This window comes from Elaeis guineensis, chromosome 13 (assembly GCF_000442705.2).
Source record: "Elaeis guineensis isolate ETL-2024a chromosome 13, EG11, whole genome shotgun sequence".
Taxonomy (NCBI): Eukaryota; Viridiplantae; Streptophyta; class Magnoliopsida; order Arecales; family Arecaceae; genus Elaeis; species Elaeis guineensis.
In genome coordinates this window covers 32,117,784-32,137,345 of record NC_026005.2, presented here as the reverse complement: position 1 = coordinate 32,137,345, position 19,562 = coordinate 32,117,784, and positions in this window count along the sequence as shown.

Below are 19,562 nucleotides of genomic sequence, written 5' to 3'. Positions count from 1 at the left end.
TTCCTATGGACTTGTGTAGAGTAACTATACATTCCTTCATATATTTTAAAAAAAAAAAAATTCAAGTACTTCATACTGAGTAACCGAGCCTCTTTGTCTAAGCAAACATTAAGTTTTACATCAAAATGTATGAAGAGCAAAGAAGCTTTATTGTAAAGCTAGTTTTAACTCATAGCCTATTTGATTCAAGCAAGTAGGTCCGAGGGATATTCTATACCTAGTACCCTAAAGCCATCTGGTTTGAAAGTCATAGGCTAAAAACTTACTACATAGGTCAAACAGAAAGTTTAAGAGGTTAAGACATTCAATAGCAGTATAATGTTAAAAAAAAAATCAGTCAATAAATGAAGGATGGAAGTAACAATATACTTGTCCATATGAAAGTTAATGATTTGAAGATAAAGGTAGGGATAATTTAGAAAAAAATCAAAAAAAAATTAGTATTCTTAGTTTAACTCTCATATTGATTAGTATTAATACTCCAATGATATACCTTACTCACGCTCTACGGAACATCAGTGGCCCTTTTAAAAATTATTTGATAAAATTTGAAACTTTAAGTTAAACGGTACTTAATTTTAAATTCTTTCTTCCTACGAAGACAAGCAAAGTTTAAGTTGAAGGATGTGATAAGTGGCATATTTTTGTATTTATTGAAGATATTTTTGATATTTTATGGTGTTAACATCTTCTAAAAAAACTTAATTTCATGAATAAATTAGATTTTCTTGTAAGAATAAATAATTTTAAAAAAAATATGAAATTAGAGCATATTTATGAAATATAGATGTTGATCTAATTAAAAATTTAAGCATTAAAATAATAAAAAAAATTTAAAAAATTTAATACATATTTTTTCTAATTTTTCAAAAAAAAAAGAGTAAAAATTGAGTGAAAATATCTTAAAAAATAAAATTTATAGCCTTCGATGCACGGTGGATCGATCGCTCGATCCGCAGAGTCAATGGTGTAGTCCACAGAAAATATTTCACAGTCCACATTCATTATCGATTGAAAGAAGGATTTCTGAACGTGATCCAACGGTCAAAATTCGATCCAACAGCTGTTGTTCATCCTGATTGTGTTAAGGAATAACTGAGCACTGATCAATGGCTTAGATTCAATCCGACTGAGATCAAATGGTCAGCATCATCTCCAACCCTGATAAGGACTTAAACATGGTTTTTTGGAGCGATCTGGGTGGTCCAAGTGAGATCCGATGGTCAGAAATTTATATTACGTGTATTATATGATTTTTAAGGATTTTAGGACTCCTTTTGCTATCAAAAAAAGGTAAAAAATTTATCTATAAATAAGAGGTTCGAAAATAAGAGTAGGGAGAAGAAAAATTCAATATAAAGTTAAAAAAAATTAGAAAAAAAAATAGATAATGTTAAGTATAAAATACCCCCAGCCGAAGTCCTCAACAGAATCAACGACTCCGCCAACAAGGCCGACCTTAAAAGAAGACTCCGCCCGGACTCTTACGGAAGCCGGGCTTCGTTCTCAACTCCAACAGCTACAAGCAGACTTCATCCGGACTCCTACGGGAGCCGGACTCCGCCAACAACTTCAACAACAGGACAACTCTGCCCGGACTCCTATGGGAGCCGGGCTCCGTCACCGACATTGACTACAGGATAACTCCTCCGGACTCCTACGGGAGCCGGACTCCACCGACAACTCCGACCTCAAGTTGACTCCGCCCGGACTCCTACGGGAGTCGGGCTCCGTCCTCAACATCGACTGCTGGTAAGCCCCGTCCGGACTCCTACGGGAGCCGGACTTGGCCTTTAACTTTAATTGCAGGAAGACTCTGCCCGGACTCCTACGGGAGCCGGGCTTCGTCCTCAACTCCAACGGCTGCAAACAGACGTCGTCCGGACTCCTACGGGAGCCGGACTCCGCCGACAACTCCGACCTCAAGTTGACTCCGCCCGGACTCCTACGAGAGCCAGGCTCCATCCTCAACAACAACTGCTGGTAAGCCCCGTCCGGACTCCTACGGGAGCCGGACTTGGCCTTTAACTTTGATTGCAGGAAGACTCTGCCCGGACTCCTACGGGAGCCGAGCTTCGTCCTCGACTCCAACGGCTGCAGACAGACTTCGTCCGGACTCCTACGGGAGCCGGACTCCGACGATAACTTCAACCGCAAGGGGGACTCCGCCCGGACTCCCACAAGAGTCGGGCTCCATCGCTGACTCCGATTGCCGGTAAGATCCGTCCGAACTCCCACAGGAGCTGGACTTTCCACCTGACTTTAGTTGCAGAAGACTCCACCCGGACTCCTACGGGAGCCGGACTTTGCATCTGATTTTGATTGCAGGGGATTCCAGCCGGACTCCCACGGGAGTCGGGCTCCACCCACTACCCCAACCGCAAGGAGGACTCCGCCCGGACCCCTACGTGGGGTCAGACTCCGACCACAGCCGAACTTCAGCCGACAGATCTGCACTCCCAGGCCACAATCATGGCCACGATCCTGCTCCACTTCCTGCGGTGGATTCCGTGCAGCTCCATCACCCCCTGACAGGCCGCAGTAACGGTCGCAACACTGTTCCGCTCCCTACGATGGATCTCACACGGCTCCATTACTACCTGACAGGCCACGATAAACGGCCACGATCCTGCTCCACCTCCTACAACGGATACCGCACGATTCTCCCATCCGCTGGCAAGACGCGACAGCAAATGCCGCCCCACTTCCCATGGCAGATTCCACGTGGCACGCCCCAGTGATGGCCACGGGTCTACTCCACTACTCTTCGCAGCAAATTCTGCCTGACCCTGGGCAGCCCACTACCAGGCGGTTACAAACGTCGCCATCAATCCGTTACCTCCTCCGCCTATAAAAAGGAGGACCCAGATACGTTATTCGATAAGCTCATTTCTTATCTCAAAACTCTGCTAAATTCTCCGTTCGAGCACTCCATTCTTGTTGAGGCAGAGAACTGACTTGAGCGTCGGAGGGTCTTGCCGGAGCAACCCCACCTCCGGTTTAGACTTTCCTTGCAGGTCCCGACGGCGATCGCGACTTCTCCGACTCCAGCTTCTCCGACGCAAGCGGATTTTTGCACCAACAGGATTGGCGCTAGAGGAAGGGGGGCGTCTTCGCAATACCCTTGTTCTTAAAGGAGCGCTCAACGGATCCACTTCCGGCCATCTTCTCCGGTACCCACTCCTCCTTCCTTCATCTGATGCCTTCTTGCGAGGCCTTTGCACAATTATCTCCGGCTATGGTCGCCGATGAGGAGTGGCCGGATGACCGGCCTCTGCCGGATTCCATCATTGCCATCTCGGGGGAATCCCGACGGGGGACAACCAACATACCAGCTGCATCCCCCAAGTGGCAAAAAATTGAAGAACCCATAACCTTTACCGAAGAAGACACCCAGGGAGTCCAATTCCCTCATAACGATGCGGTCGTGGTTTCCTTGAATATAGCAAACTACGACGTCCGTCGCATTCTCGTCGACAATAGAAGTTCGGCTGACATCTTGTTCTACGATGCCTTTTCAAGAATGTCCACTCTTGGCGGACATCTGAGACCGATTTGCTCCCCCTTGATAGGGTTTACCGGTGACGCCGTTCCGACGGAGGGAATGATGGCTTTGACTGTGACCGTGGGTCAGTATCCAAAGCAGTCCAGGGCTCTGGTGAATTTCTTGGTGGTAAAGGCGCCATCCACCTACAATGCGATCCTTGGCCGACCCGGCCTTAATGCTCTCCGAGCTGTCGTATCGACCTACCATTTGAAACTGAAGTTCCCCACCAGCCAGGGGATTGGAGAGGTCCGGGGAGACCAAGCCCTAGCTAGACACTACTACAACATCGCCTTGCAAAGAAGCGATCAATCGGACCCCTGTCCTGTTGATGGATTGGATGCTCGCGATGACCTCACTGAAGAGAGGGGCGGCCCAATCGAAGATCTAGTACCAATCCCTTTGAATGATGGGAACGCGGATCATGTGGTGCTAATTGGTTCGAACCTGGGGGAGGAGGTGCGGACGCATCTTATTGATTTTCTATGAAGAAATGTGGACATTTTTGCTTGGGTTCCAGCTGACATGCCGGGGATTGACACGGAAGTCATGGAGCATCATCTGGCTATCGACCCAAAGCATCGACTGACAAAAGAAAAAATCCGGAGTCATGCCCCGGAGAGGCAGAAGGCGATAGCCGAGGAAGTGGATAAGCTTCTTAAGGCCGGATTCATTAAGGAAGTCAATTATCCTGATTGGATTTCCAATGTTGTTTTGGTCAAGAAAGCAAACGGCAAGTGGAGGATGTGTATAGACTTCAAAAAGCTGAATAAAGCTTGTCCAAAGGACAGCTACCCCCTTCCCAGAATCGACCAACTGGTGGACGCTACTTCAGGCCATGAGCTCCTCACTTTTATGGATGCATTCTCCGGCTATAATCAAATTAGAATGGCATCGAAAGATGAAGAAAAGATAGCTTTCATCACTAATCGCGGCCTTTACTGCTACAGGGTCATGCCATTCGGCCTCAAAAATGCGGGCGCAACCTACCAACGGCTGGTGAACAAAATCTTTAAAGAGCAGATCGGCCGAAACATGGAGGTCTACGTGGACGATATGCTTGTAAAAAGCAGGTCTTTCAGAAATCATGTCACCGACCTCGAGGAAACCTTTGACGCTCTTCGAAAGTATAGAATGAAGCTGAACCCAACTAAATGCACTTTTGGGGTAACCTCAGGAAAGTTCTTGGGCTTCATGGTATCAGGGCGCGGGATTGAGACCAATCCAGAGAAAATTCGCGCCATCCAAGAGATGACCGCCCCAAAGTCGATCAAGGAAGTTCAGTGCCTCACAGGGAGGGTAGCGGCTCTTAATCGCTTTGTCGCGAGGTCGGCCGAACGATGCTTGCCCTTCTTTCAAACCCTCAAGCAGCCGAAGAACTTCTGTTGGACCTCTGAATGCCAACAGGCATTTGAAGAATTAAAAAGCTACCTTAGCTCACCCCCGCTGTTGGCGAAGCCTGAACCTGGGGAGGAACTATTTTTGTACCTGGCGGTCTCCTCCACGGCCCTCGTGGCCGTCCTTGTCAAAGAAGAAACGAAAGTCCAGCGACCAGTCTACTACATTAGCCGCGCGTTGAGGGACGTCGAGACCAGGTACACCAAATTAGAAAAACTGACCTACGCCTTGTTGATTGCAGCTCGGAGGCTCCGACCCTACTTTCAAGGGCACACTGTGACGCTACACACTGATCAACCAATCAAGGCGGTTTTGCACCGGGCTGACACCTTCGGAAGAATGGCAAAATGGGCGATTGAGCTCACAGAATTCGACATCAACTACAGACCTAGACCAGCAATAAAGGCCCAAATATTGGCAGATTTCGTAGTAGAGTGCACCATCTCAGAGGAGGTCGAGCCTGAGCAAGGCGAAGTTGACGACCTGAAGTCTCACCCGAACTCCCCCAACGAAGAGGCTGATCCCTCCGATTGCTTTTGGACCCTCTATGTGGATGGATCTTCCAACATGGCAGGCGCGGGTGCAGGCCTGATCTTGGTCAGCCCGGAGGGAGTCATTGCGGAGTACGCTCTGCATTTCGAGTTTTCCGCAACAAACAATGGAGCGGAATATGAAGCTCTGATCGTAGGATTAAGGATCACCAAAGAGCTGGGAATAGGTCAACTCCGGGTACACAGCGACTCCCAACTAGTGGTGGGACAAGTCAGCGGGAGTTTCGAAGCGCGGGAGGACAGTATGACCAGATACCTTGAGAAGGTAAAGGAGCTCAACCCCGCCTTCAGCAACTTCAGCATTAAACAGGTTCCAAGGCTGGAGAATACCAGAGCCGATCTTCTCTCCAAACTGGCGACATCAGCTCCGGCCGAATTGTCCAAAGGCATCCTCTTTGAAGTTCTAAAGCATCCAAGTACAGAAGAATCACGGCCCGTAATGGAGATCGACCACGAGCCCAGCTGGGTTGACCCATTGATAATCTATCTCAGAGATGGAGTCCTCCCCCAGGATGCGAAAGAAGCTCGAAAACTCCGAAATCAAGCCTCGAGATACCTCCTTTATGAGGGTAAACTGTACAAGAGATCATACTTCTTGCCCCTCTTAAAATGCCTCCGATCCTCGGAAGCTGACTACGCCTTATGGGAAGTACACGAGGGAGTTTGCAGAAACCATTTGGGAGCCAGGTCTTTATCCCACAAGCTACTCCGCCAAGGATACTACTGGCCAACGATGCATCATGATTCGATTGAATATGTCAAAAAGTGTGATCGATGCCAGAGATACGCCAACGTCCAGAGACAGCCAACCACCGAGCTCACACCTTTGAGTGCCCCATGGCCTTTTGCACAATGGAGGATGGACATCCTTGGCCCCTTTCCCATGGCGTCTGGACAAAGGAAGTTTCTCCTTATAGCGATCGACTACTTCACCAAATGGGTTGAAGCCGAACCACTAGCGAAAATCACAGAAGTGAAAGTGCAAGATTTCGTCTGGAAATCCATCGTTTGCAGGTTCGATTTGCCTAGAACCCTAATCACTGACAATGGGCGGCAATTCGCGGGAGCCAGATTCACCGAATTCTGTGAAGATCTAAACATCTCCCACAACTTCACGTCAGTAGCCCATCCTCAGGCGAATGGCGAAGCTGAGGTGACTAACAGAACCCTTTTGCAGGAGATTAAGACAAGGCTTGAGAAAGCAAAACGAACTTGGGCGGACGAGCTTTATCATGTGCTATGGGTGTATCGAACTACCCAGAGGTTACCTATGGGGGAAACCCCCTTTGCTTTAGCCTTCGGAATGGAAGCCGTCATCCCGATCGAGCTTAAACTCCCGTCGGCACGAGTCGTGGCATTCGACGGACACCAAAATTCATAAAGTCTTAGAGCCAACCTCGACCTGCTGGAAGAAAGACGGGAGATCGCTCAGGTTCGAATGGCAGCCTACAGACAGAAAGTTGCTCAATATTATAACGCCCGAGTCAAGAACAAAGCCTTTAAAGCAGGAGATCTAGTACTTCGACGAGCTGCTGTCTCGCAACCTCAGGACCGGGGGAAACTCGCCCTAAACTGGGAGGGACCTTATGAAGTCAAAGAAGTAGTCCGGCCCGGTACTTATTATCTTAAGGAGCTCGGAGGAGCCAACCTCCCACGGCCGTGGAGCTCAGAAAACTTACGGATGTACTACCAGTGACTTCGTTTTAATCGAAAACCGCATATCCATATGTCTTTGGACAATTCAAACAAACTGTATCAAAAATAAAAGGGCAACCTCGTAAAGTCGAAGGCCCGGTTCCATTTAGACCGGATGGGGGGAGAGGCCTTACAACGCCCATATGTGCCCCCACAGCCCTGTTAGGGACAGGAGGAGAACCTCGCCCTAACTTGAGCAAAGTCGAAGGCCCGGTTCCATTTAGACCGGATGGGGGGAGAGGCCTTACAACGCCCATATATGCCCCCACAGCCCTGTTAGGGACAGGAGGAGAACCTCGCCCTAACTTGAGCAAAGTCGAAGGCCCGGTTCCGTTTAGACCGGATGGGGGGAGAGGCCTTACAACGCCCATATGTGCCCCCACAGCCCTGTTAGGGACAGGAGGAGAACCTCGCCCTAACTTGAGCAAAGTCGAAGGCCCGGTTCCATTTAGACCGGATGGGGGGAGAGGCCTTACAACGCCCATATGTGCCCCCACAGCCCAGTTAGGGACAGGAGGAGAACCTCGCCCTAACTTGAGCAAAGTCGAAGGCCCGGTTCCTTTTAGACCGGATGAGGGGAGAGGCCTTACAACGCCCATATGTGCCCCCACAGCCCTGTTAGGGACAGGAGGAGAACCTCGCCCTAACTCGAGCAAAGCCGAAGGCCCGGTCCTTTTAGACCGGATGGGGGGAAGGCCCTGCAACGCCCATATGCGCCCCCCAAGAGGAAAACCTTGCCCTAACTTAAGCAACTTCGACCGATGGTAAGCCCAGCCCGGACTCCTACGGGAGCCGGGCTCCATCGCCGACATCAGCTACAGGACAACCCCGCCTGGACTCCTACGGGAGCCGGGCTCCGCTGACAACAGCAACTGCCGATAAGCCTTGTCTGGACTCCTACGGGAGCCAGACTTTGCCTATGACTTTGATTGCAGGAAGACTTCACCCAGACTCCTACGGGAGCCGGGTTCCGTCCACAAGGAAGACTTCACTCGAACTCCTACGAGAGCCGGGTTCCGGCCATGACGCCAAGGAAGACTTCACCCGGACTCCTACGAGAGTCGGGTTCCGACCACGACGCCAGGGAAGACTTCGCCCGGACTCCTACGAGAGTCGAGCTCCGCCCACAACTCCAACTTCAAGAGGGATTCTCCATCCGGACTCCCACGGGAGCCGAACTTAGCCTCGACTTCAGCGGAGAAAAACTCCAAGCAATAAAGGAAGGCAGTGGATCGCAACAGTGATGATCGGAAAACAAACAGTGCCCGAGGGCAACAGAAGCTCGGATCCCCGAATTCAAGCCCTAGGAGGCACCCCGGGTCCGAATGGCCCCGAGCGAACCTGCAGCCATTGACGAAAAAATGACAATCGGGTATCTTCGAACGGCGCAAAAGTCAAAAAGGAGCTCGACAGATAACAACCCTACACGAATAAAAGAAGTCGTCGATGACCTTAGGACGACGTAAAAAAAAAAAAAAAAAAGGAAAGAAAAAAGAGAAGAAAGAGGAAAAGAAAATGAAGAAGCTCGACAAACAACTATTCGATGCAAGATGCAGACAAGGTAGCAAAATCTCCTTTTCATTTAACAAGATATACGTTACAAGACCCGGTGGGTCAAGAAAAAAAAAGAGAAGATATACATCATTGCAAGCCTCACGAACACGGTTCGGGAAGGATATACCGGAGGCCGCTCCCAGCTACAAACTCCTCTCCCCGTCTCTATCCTTCTCAGCCGCGTTCTCCAGTGCGTGTAACGGACCTATCGGCTCTCGCCTCGCCTCGCTTCGCTCCATCTCCGAAGTCCCAACCCTAGGGAGAAAAGGGTGGGATAGATTCTCGAGGGCGATAAGGGCAACGGCAGCAGTGACGAAGACCTGTTTCAAGAAGAGCCGGAGTCACCTTGGAGGCAGCGGTGATGCCAGAGATATGCTCCATCTCCGAATGCTCCACGACAGCCGCCACCCAAAATGCTCCAGCAAGGTCGGCATGCGCTACTTCTACCATCCCCGCAACAGATTTTGCTGCCCCACCGTCGACGCCGACCACTTCTGGTCCCTCGGCCCCGACGGCATCAAGGATCCCGCCACAGCTTGTGACGACAGCTCTGTCCTCTTGACCGGTATCACCCCGCCTTGCTACTCCGAAATTCTCGGGCAGAATAACTTCACTAGCGGCCTCCGTTATTAAACTCCTGTTGTTGAAGGAATTCTTCCTTGAGCCCCCTTTAAAATGACGGAGACCCTCACCGGCCACCGTTCTCCTCCTCGCCTTCCTCCAAGCCCTAGACATCCCTTCAAGAATGGCCTCCGGGGTAGAAGACATGGTGTGGGAACCCTCAGAGAAGAATTGGGGAGCTGAAGAAGGCAAGGACTGGTGTGAGGGAAGTAGCTGAGTAGCTAGGCTCTCAGGCGAAAAAAGGTACCGTCCTATCAACAGGATGAAGCCACGAAAGGAGATTAGGGGGTTTAAATAGCCGACGGATCCTAGCGCAGTTATGGCGGCGGGTGTTCCTGGGCCAACTGGTGCGTGCCACGTGTCCCGCATGTCCCCCTCATCGATATCGAGAGTTGACTGTTCACAAATTTTCGTAGCACGACGCTTGGGATCGCGTTCCGATGGGGTTTCTGAAAAGACTCTTCAGGTCACCTTCACCGAAAAATGGGCTCTGACGTGCACGCGTTAAAGGCCAAAATATCTGGGGGCGGCAGTGCACGGGATTCGAAGGGACGGCTTCGGCTATGCCCATCTCTCTGTACTTCCTTCATTCGAAATTCAAACTCGGAAGTAGGGGAACTGGTGTTGGGTATAAAATACCCCCAGCCGAAGTCCTCAACAGAATCAACGACTCCGCCAACAAGGCCGACCTTAAAAGAAGACTCCGCTCGGACTCTTACGGAAGCCGGGCTTCGTTCTCAACTCCAACAGCTACAAGCAGACTTTGTCCGGACTCCTACGGGAGTCGGACTCCGCCAACAACTTCAACAACAGGACAACTCTGCCCGGACTCCTACGGGAGCCGGGCTCCGTCACCGACATTGACTACAGGATAACTCCTCCGAACTCCTATGGGAGTCGGACTCCACCGACAACTCCGACCTCAAGTTGACTCCGCCCGGACTCCTACGGGAGCCGGGCTCCATCCTCAACATCGACTGCTGGTAAGCCCCGTCCGGACTCCTACGGGAGTCGGACTTGGCCTTTAACTTTGATTGCAGGAAGACTCCGCCCGGACTCCTACGGGAGTCGGGCTTCGTCCTCAACTCCAACGGCTGCAGACAGACATCGTCCGGACTCCTACGGGAGCCGGACTCCACTGACAACTCCGACCTCAAGTTGACTCCGCCCGGACTCCTACGAGAGCCGGGCTCCGTCCTCTACAACAACTGCTGGTAAGCCCCATCCGGACTCCTACGGGAGCTGGACTTGGCCTTTAACTTTGATTACAGGAAGACTCTGCCTGGACTCCTACGGGAGCCGGGCTTCGTCCTCGACTCCAACGGCTGCAGACAGACTTCGTCCGGACTCCTACGGGAGCCGGACTCCGACGATAACTTCAACCACAAGGGGGACTCCGCCCGGACTCCCACAAGAGCCGGGCTCCATCGCTGACTCCGATTGCCGGTAAGATCCGTCCGGACTCCCACGGGAGCCGGACTTTCCACCTAACTTTAGTTGCAGAAGACTCCGCCTGGACTCCTACGGGAGCCGGACTTTGCATCTGATTTTGATTGCAGGGGATTCCACCCAGACTCCCACGGGAGCCGGGCTCCACCCACTACCCCAACCGCAAGGAGGACTCCACCCGGACCCCTACGTGGGGTCAGACTCCGACCACAGTCGAACTTCAACCGACAGATCTGCACTCCCAGGCCACAATCACGGCCGCGATCCTGCTCCACTTCCTGCGGCGGATTCCGCGCAGCTCCATCACCCCCTGACAGGCCGCAGTAACGGTCGCAACACTGTTCCGCTCCCTACGATGGATCTCACACGGCTCCATTACTACCTGACAGGCCACGATAAACGGCCACGATCCTGCTCCACCTCCTGCAATGGATACCGCACGATTCTCCCATCCGCTGGCAAGATGCGACAGCAAATGCCGCCCCACTTCCCGCGGCAGATTCCACGTGGCACGCTCTAGTGATGGCCACGGGTCTACTCCACTACTCTTCGCAGCAAATTCCGCCTGACCCTGGGCAGCCCACTACCAGACGGTTACAAACGTCGCCATCAATCCGTTACCTCCTCCGCCTATAAAAAGGAGGACCCAGATACGTTATTCGATAAGCTCATTTCTTATCTCAAAACTCTGCTAAATTCTCCGTTCGAGCGCTCCATTCTTGTTGAGGCAGAGAACTGACTTGAGCGTCGGAGGGTCTTGCCGGAGCAACCCCACCTCCGGTTTAGACTTCCCTTGCAGGTCCCGACGGCGACCGCGACTTCCCCGACTCCAGCTTCTCCGGCGCAAGCAAATTTTTGCACCAACAGATAAGTTTAGAGACCTAAGAAAAAAAAGAAGAAAAATTGATTCGCTCTACAGAGTATGAAGAAAGAAGGAGAGGTCATCAACCATCTTTTCGATGAGACTGAATTGATTAATTTTAGATCTTTATTATTATTTTACTTTTATTTTATTTTATTATTCTTTTTAAATTTTTTATACTTAAATTTTAATTTTAATTAATATAAAATTTATTTTCTTATATTTTAAATTTTTATCTTTTATTTTTTACAATTAGATGCTAGGATTTAATTAGTAGATCTTAGTACCAATTTATTTTATGCACTTTAAATTTTTGTTATTTATTTTTAATGCAAGTAGAAGCTAGGATCTAAATAGTAGATCTTAGTATCTAATTTATTTTTTATACTTTTAATTTCTATTTTCTGACTTAAATTACTTTCCTCAATTCTTTTTTTTTGCAAAATCAAAGATTTCAAATCAAAATCTTGCCTTCTCTGTGAATTCGATCTGACTCACTATTTTTATATATTTTTAATTTTTATTGAAATTAGATTGATAATCACGGTATCCTAATGACAACATTACGATCATATCACCATCCATCTCTAAATTCCTCATTTCTCTTCATCCCTATTATTCTTTCACCCTTCTTTTTTCTCTTAATCAATTTTTTGGCCCTCACTGTACCAAATGGGTCCAAGATATGGCTGCCCTAAAGAAGAAAATCTATGAGGCCACCAGAGGCAGAAGAAAGAAGAAAGAGGGTGGCTCAGATTCCAGCTCAAGCCTCTCCTCCCAGGATTCCTTGTAAGGTTTTCCTTTCTGCCAAAAAAATTGCTTTAGGGAGGAATATAGATTTTGGTTTCTTAAGAAGAGATAATTTTTTAATTGGAGAGAAGATAGTTAAACAAGAATGGAGGTTCTTCTGTTGCTTGTCTGAGCCAGTATACATAGACTTAGTTAAAGAATTTTAGTCAAATTTAGTGATTAATAATGGATTTCTAAGATCTGTTGTAAAAGGAGTTGAGATTGTCTTGAATGCTGCAAGGTTGGGTAGATGCTTCAAATGCCTTGTGAGGAAAGCTATCTTGATGAGCTGCCTAGGAAAGAGGATGGACTCAGATCCATCTTAGGGAGAGATGATGTTACAGGTTTTATGAAGTTAGAGGCAAAAGACTTGAGTGTGGAGATGAGACTACTCCACCACATAATTTCTAAGATTTTCTTCTCCAGAGGGAAAAGATATATTCTGATGACTGGATGGGATATATGTCTAATGCACTATGTTATATCTGAGTCTCCATTGAATCTCCCATTTCTGATGATTGATGCCATGAGGGAGGCCTTGAATAGATCCAAGACTTTCTTACCTTATAGAATAGCCCTGATAGTTATTTTTAGACAGTTTGGTGTGAGTTTTGAGGGGGAGACTGTGTGCAGGCTGCTTAACATTGACACTTACAATAACCATTCCCTTTGACGTATGGGTTTCATTAGAGTGGATGGTCATTGGACCAAGGGTCGAGGTGCTATAGTTGTGGAGGAGGAGGAGTGTGCTGAGGGGGAGGGTCCCTCATCACCACCTAAGCCCAAGTCGAGCCTTGATATTTCTTTTATATCAGAACCTGAGGCAGATCCTTTAGTTAGTGCACCCCCATCTACGAGCCGTGTCGTGCCATCATCATTTAGATTGGGGGAGGACAAGATGGGACTGCTAGCTGAGTGGGTAGCAGGCATTCTTTCCATCCAGCAACAGCAGTTCCAGGAGCAACTCCTTCAGTAGTTCCAGCAGTTTTAGCGACAGATCATTCAGCAGATGCAGTAGCAGCAGTATCAGCCTCCTCAGTCGAGCTCATTCTCTGCTTCCTCATCAGATCTTTTAGTGTTTCTTAACCATTCTTTGATACTCTTTAAATTTATCAAAGACTTTGAATTTATATTTCATTAAATACACATATCCAAACCTAGACCTATCATCAGTAAATATGATGAAGTAAGTGTTGCTCCTAGATTGATTTTGATGATTACAAAGCAGATTGAAGGGATACAAATTTTTTTAAAGTCTTTATGCTCTACAGGGGTAAAATCATAATTTTACTAAAATCCTGATTTGATAGCATCATTTGGTAGAACAAATGATTTGTAATCTATTGGTAAAAATTTTATTATTTTTGGATTTATATTTTTGAAGTTATGAAGGTTTGAAGTGCATGAGTCGACTCATGAGTCAACTCATGGCACTATGAGCTGATTGGCACGCAAAAATTTCCCTTGGCACGCTGGATTTTTGACTTGGCACGACCTGTGAGTCGACTCATGAGTCGACCTCTGCGACGAAAAATGTCCGCAACGGCTAGTTTTTTACCCGTTTTAATTGCCTTTTATGCTTCCTAAAAATGCTCTAACGGCTCTTTTTCTGCCTAATATGTTTTCTCTTGTTTCTTAATGCTATAAAATGTTTCAAAAGGTGAAAATATAGGATACAATTGAGAGGATCCAAAATATACACGAGGTGATCAACGAGATACTCGAGAGAAAAAGAAAAGAGGATCCAAAATCTACACGAGAGAGACAAGTGATCCACAATATACACGAGAGATTGTGAAAGAGATTCAAGAGCATTCAAAGAGAGGATTTTTCACGCCTATTGTTCAACCTTGATCAAGAGATCTTTCAAAGCCTTCAAGAAGTCTTCAATCAAAGATCATCTTCTCCTCAAGCATTCATTCAACTTTTCATCCATCTTGAGGAAATACAAAAGGGGATTCTTCATTTGAGTAAAGTGTTTTTATTGTTATATTCGCTCATTTAAGGAGCTGTTATTGTATTAATTTATGCTTTAAATTGTCTTACTCTTTGTAAGTAATTATTCTTATTTTTGGAGGGTTTCCAAAACAAGGAAAGGTTGATCCGAGCCTGAAATCGGAGTGTTTTTGGGTTGGCTTGTACCCGAGAAACAAGTGGACTAGCTTGGGATAGCTAGTGTCGGAGTTTCTGACGATTTGTATTCGGGTTGAATACAAGTATAGTGGATTGAAATTCTCAAGTAGGAGCTTGGGGAGTGGATGTAGGTGCAAGGTTGGCACCGAACCACTATAAATCCTTGTGTTTGTGGTGTGCTTTATTGTTTCTCTTTATTTCTTTATTATATCCTTGCATTCTTGCTTTAGGAATTTAATCTTGAATTAAAGTCTTTCTTCTCAATTCATCATAAGTAATTAGTTAAGCTTAAAATTTTTAAAAAACCCAATTCACCCCCCCTCTTGGGTTGCATAGCTGGGCAACAAGTGGTATCAGAGCCCGGTGCTCTAGCCCTTCTTTGATCTAACAATCAAAGAGCCAAAGATCTATGGCAACCCATGTCGGTACTTCTCTAGCCGAGGGGCAATCTACAAACCGACCTCCACTTTTCAATGGGTCTGATTACACCTATTGGAAAGCTCGGATGAAGATATTCATACAAGCACTCGACTATGATATGTGGAGTATCATAGTGAACGGTCCTCACACACCCACCAAGATTATAGATGGTAAGGAATCAACCAAACCCGAGAAAGAATGGGATGAGGTTGATAAGAAATTGGCATAATTAAATGCCAAAGCTATGAATGTTCTTTATTGTGCACTAGATGCAAATGAATTTAATCGCATTTCTACTTGTGCATCTGCTAAAGAAATATGGGATAGGTTAGAAGTAACCCATGAGGGAACAAATCAAGTAAAAGAGACTAAAATAAACATGCTAGTGCATAAATATGAATTGTTCAAAATAGAGCATGATGAGTCCATAACTGCTATGTTTACTCATTTTACTGATTAATTAATGGTTTGAAGAGTCTTGGCAAATCTTATACTAACAGTGAGCTTGTAAGGAAGATTCTCAGGTCATTGCCAAGAACTTGGGAAGCCAAGGTGACTGCCATCCAAGAAGCAAAGGACTTGAACACTCTACCTCTAGAAGAGCTTCTTGGATCCTTGATGACTCATGAACTTAGCATGAAGCAACATCAAGAGGATGAAGTCAAAAAGAAAAGAACCATTGCCCTCAAATCCACAGCTTCGCCTGATTATGAAACGGATGACTCTGAAGATGAAGAACAGGATGAAGAGATGGCACTCATCACCCGGAGATTTAAGAAGTTTCTAAGAAAAAGGAAACAGGGGATGAGAAAGAAGTCATTCACAAAAGGGGAACAAAGCAAAGAGAAAGAGAAAGATCAACCCCTTATATGCTCGAGTGCAAGAAGCCGGGATATTTCAGATCCGAATGTCCACAACTGAAGAGAGGTCCCAAAAAGTTCAAAAAGAAAGCAATGATGGCGACTTGGAGTGCGAGTGACGACTCAAGCTCCGATGAGGAAACCTCAACAGAACAAGCTAACCTGTGCTTTATGGCACACGAAAATGAGGTAACTTCTGAATCCACTAGTGAATTTACTTTTGAAGAATTGCATGAAGCATTCTATGACTTAATTGATGAATTAAAGAAACTAGGAATGAAAAACAAAGAACTGAAATTGGAAAATCAGTCCTTAGTGAAACAAGTTGAAAATCTTTCAATTGAAAAATCCACCTTGATTCAAGAAAATCAAAACTTAAAGAATGAAATTAACAAGCTGAAATCTATAGTAGATAAGTTCACCTTAAGTTCAAACAAACTAAATATGATTCTTGATAATCAAAAAGCTGTATATGATAAGGTTGGACTTGGCTATAACCCCTTGAAGAAATAAAAATTTTTGAAGAATATTTATGTAAATTATTCAAGTAACAAGTCTACAAATATTACTTGTTTCAAATATGGTAGAATAGGACATAAATCATACACATGCCTCAAATCTGCAAACACAACTATAAAGAAAATATGGGTTCCAAAAGGAACCATTTTGACTAACCTAAAAGGACCCAAGAAAGCTTGGGTACCTAAGACAGAAACTTGACCTTTGCTTGCAGGTGTGTCTAGCATCCCAAGGAGGAAACAGGAAATGGTATCTTGACAGTGGATGCTCGAGACACATGACTGGTGATGAATCACAATTCATCATGCTTGATGCTAAGGATGGAGGGATGGTCACCTTTGGAGATAATGGCAAAGGAAAGATCATCGGGATAGGTAACATTGGTATCACTCCCTCCAAATACATTGAAAATGTTCTGTTAGTTAAAGGTTTAAAGCATAACTTACTTAGCATTAGTCAATTTTGTGATAAAGGGTATAAAGTTGTTTTTGAATCATCTGTTTGCATTGTGACTAGTCCTATTAACGATGGTATTAAATTTATAGGACATAGGCATGGCAATGTTTATATGGTAGATTTGAATGATTTAGCCAAATTAGACATGCAATGCCTAGTTTCCTTGAATGCTAAAGTTAATGAGACTAGTTGGCTGTGGCATCGTAGACTTGCACATATTAGCATGCATTCTCTTTCAAAATTAATTAAGAAAGAATTAGTTTTTGGTTTGCCAAAACTGAATTTTGAAAAGGATAGAATTTGTGATGCATGCCAATTAGGAAAACAAACTAGAGTTTCATTTAAATCCAAAAATACTCTTTCAACTTCTAGACCTCTAGAGCTCTTACATATGGACTTATTTGGACCAACTAGAACCACTAGTCTAGGAGGAAAATGATATGGCTTTGTAATTATAGATGATTACTCTTGTTTTACTTGGGTTTTCTTTTTGGCACACAAAAATAAAACTTTTCATATTTTCACCAAATTTCACTGAAAAATTACTAATGAAAAAGGGTTTTCAATTCAAAATATTAGAAGTGATCATGGAACTGAATTTGAAAATCAAGACTTTGAAAACTTTTGTGATGAAAATGGAATTGGCCATAACTTCTCTGCTCCTAGGACACCCCAACAAAATGGGGTAGTTGAAAGAAAAAATAGAACCTTAGAAGAAATGGCCCGTACCATGCTTTGTGAAAGCAACCTTCCAAGATATTTTTGGGCGGAAGCAATTAACACAGCATGTTACATTTTAAATCGTGCGTTAATTAGACAATTTTTAAAGAAAACCCCCTATGAACTTTGGAAAGGAAGAAAACCAAATATTGCATACTTTCATGTTTTTGGTTGCCGATGTTTTGTATTAAATAATGGCAAAGAAAAACTTGGTAAATTTGATGCAAAATCAGATGAAGCAATCTTTCTAGGTTACTCCTCCACTAGTAAAGCATTTAGAGTTTTCAACAAAAGAACTTTAGTAGTTGAGGAGTCAATACATGTTGTTTTTGATGAATCAACGATCTTCCTTCAAGGAAGAATGAGGGTGTTGATGATGCAGATCCACTAATAGAAGGTATGAAGGAGATCACTCTGAAAGATTCAGCAACTCCAGAAGATAAGGATCAAGAAGACAAACAAGATGAGAGAGGTGAAGAAATTCAAGAACAACCTCAAGGTACAAATGACCTACCGAAGGAATGGAGGTATGTTCATAACCACCCTAAGGAGTTAATTATTGGTGATCCTATGCATGGGGTAAAAACCCGTTCTTCACTTAGAGATGTAGTTAATCATTGTGCTTTTGTATCTCATCTTGAACCTAAAACATTTGAAGAAGCTGAAAATGATCATAATTGGATTAATGCAATGCAAGAGGAACTTAATCAATTTGAAAGAAATAATGTTTGGACCTTAGTATCAAGACCTAAAAATTATTCAATAATTGGCACAAAATGGGTCTTTAGAAACAAATTAGATGAGCATGGAAATGTAATTAGAAATAAAGCAAGACTGGTTGCTAAGGGATATAATCAAGAAGAAGGAATTGATTTTGATGAAACCTTTGCACCTGTTGCTAGATTAGAAGCTATTAGACTTCTACTTGCATATGCTTGCTTTATGAAATTCAAATTATTTCAAATGGATGTTAAAAGTGTATTTTTAAATGGATATATTGCTGAAGAAGTATATGTAGAACAACCCCCTGGATTTGAAAATCATGCTTTTCCTAATCATGTCTTTAGATTAAATAAAGCTTTATATGGATTAAAATAAGCACCTAGAGCATGGTATGATAGGCTAAGCAAATTTCTACTAAATAATGATTTTTCAAGAGGTAATGTAGATACAACCCTCTTTATTAAAAGAAATCAAAATGATATGCTAGTTATACAAATTTATGTTGATGACATAATTTTTGGGTCTACTAATGAATCCCTTTGTCAAGACTTTGCTAAGCTTATGCAGGGGGAGTTCGAGATGAGCATGATGGGAGAACTCACCTTCTTCCTCGGACTCCAAATCAAACAATCAAAAGAGGGAATCTCCATCACCCAAAGCAAGTACACCAAGGAACTACTCAAAAGATTTGGAATGGAGAACTGCAAACCAATTGGCACACCAATGAGTCCCTCATGTAAGCTTGACAAGGATAATGAAGGTAAATGTGTAGACTTAAAATACTATAGAGGTATGATTGGCTCATTATTATATTTAACTGCAAGTAGGCCTGATATCATATTTAGTGTTTGTTTATGTGCTAGATATCAATCTAATCTTAAAGAATCTCATTTGAATGCTGTTAAAAGAATCCTTAGATACTTAAATGGTACTCAAACTCTAGGGTTATGGTACTCTAAGGACTCATAAATTGATTTATTAGGATATTCAGATGCTGATTTTGCTGGATGTAAATTAGATAGAAAAAGCACAAGTGGAACTTGCCAATTTCTTGGAGTTAACCTAATCTCATGGTTTAGCAAGAAACAAAATTTGGTGGCACTGTCTACGGCTGAGGCCGAATACATTGTAGCCGGAAGTTGTTGTGCTCAAATCTTGTGGATTAAGCAACAACTCGAAGACTTTGGAATCAAACTTAATGAAACACCAATAAGATGTGACAACACAAGTGCCATAAATCTATCTAAAAATCCAATTCAACACTCAAG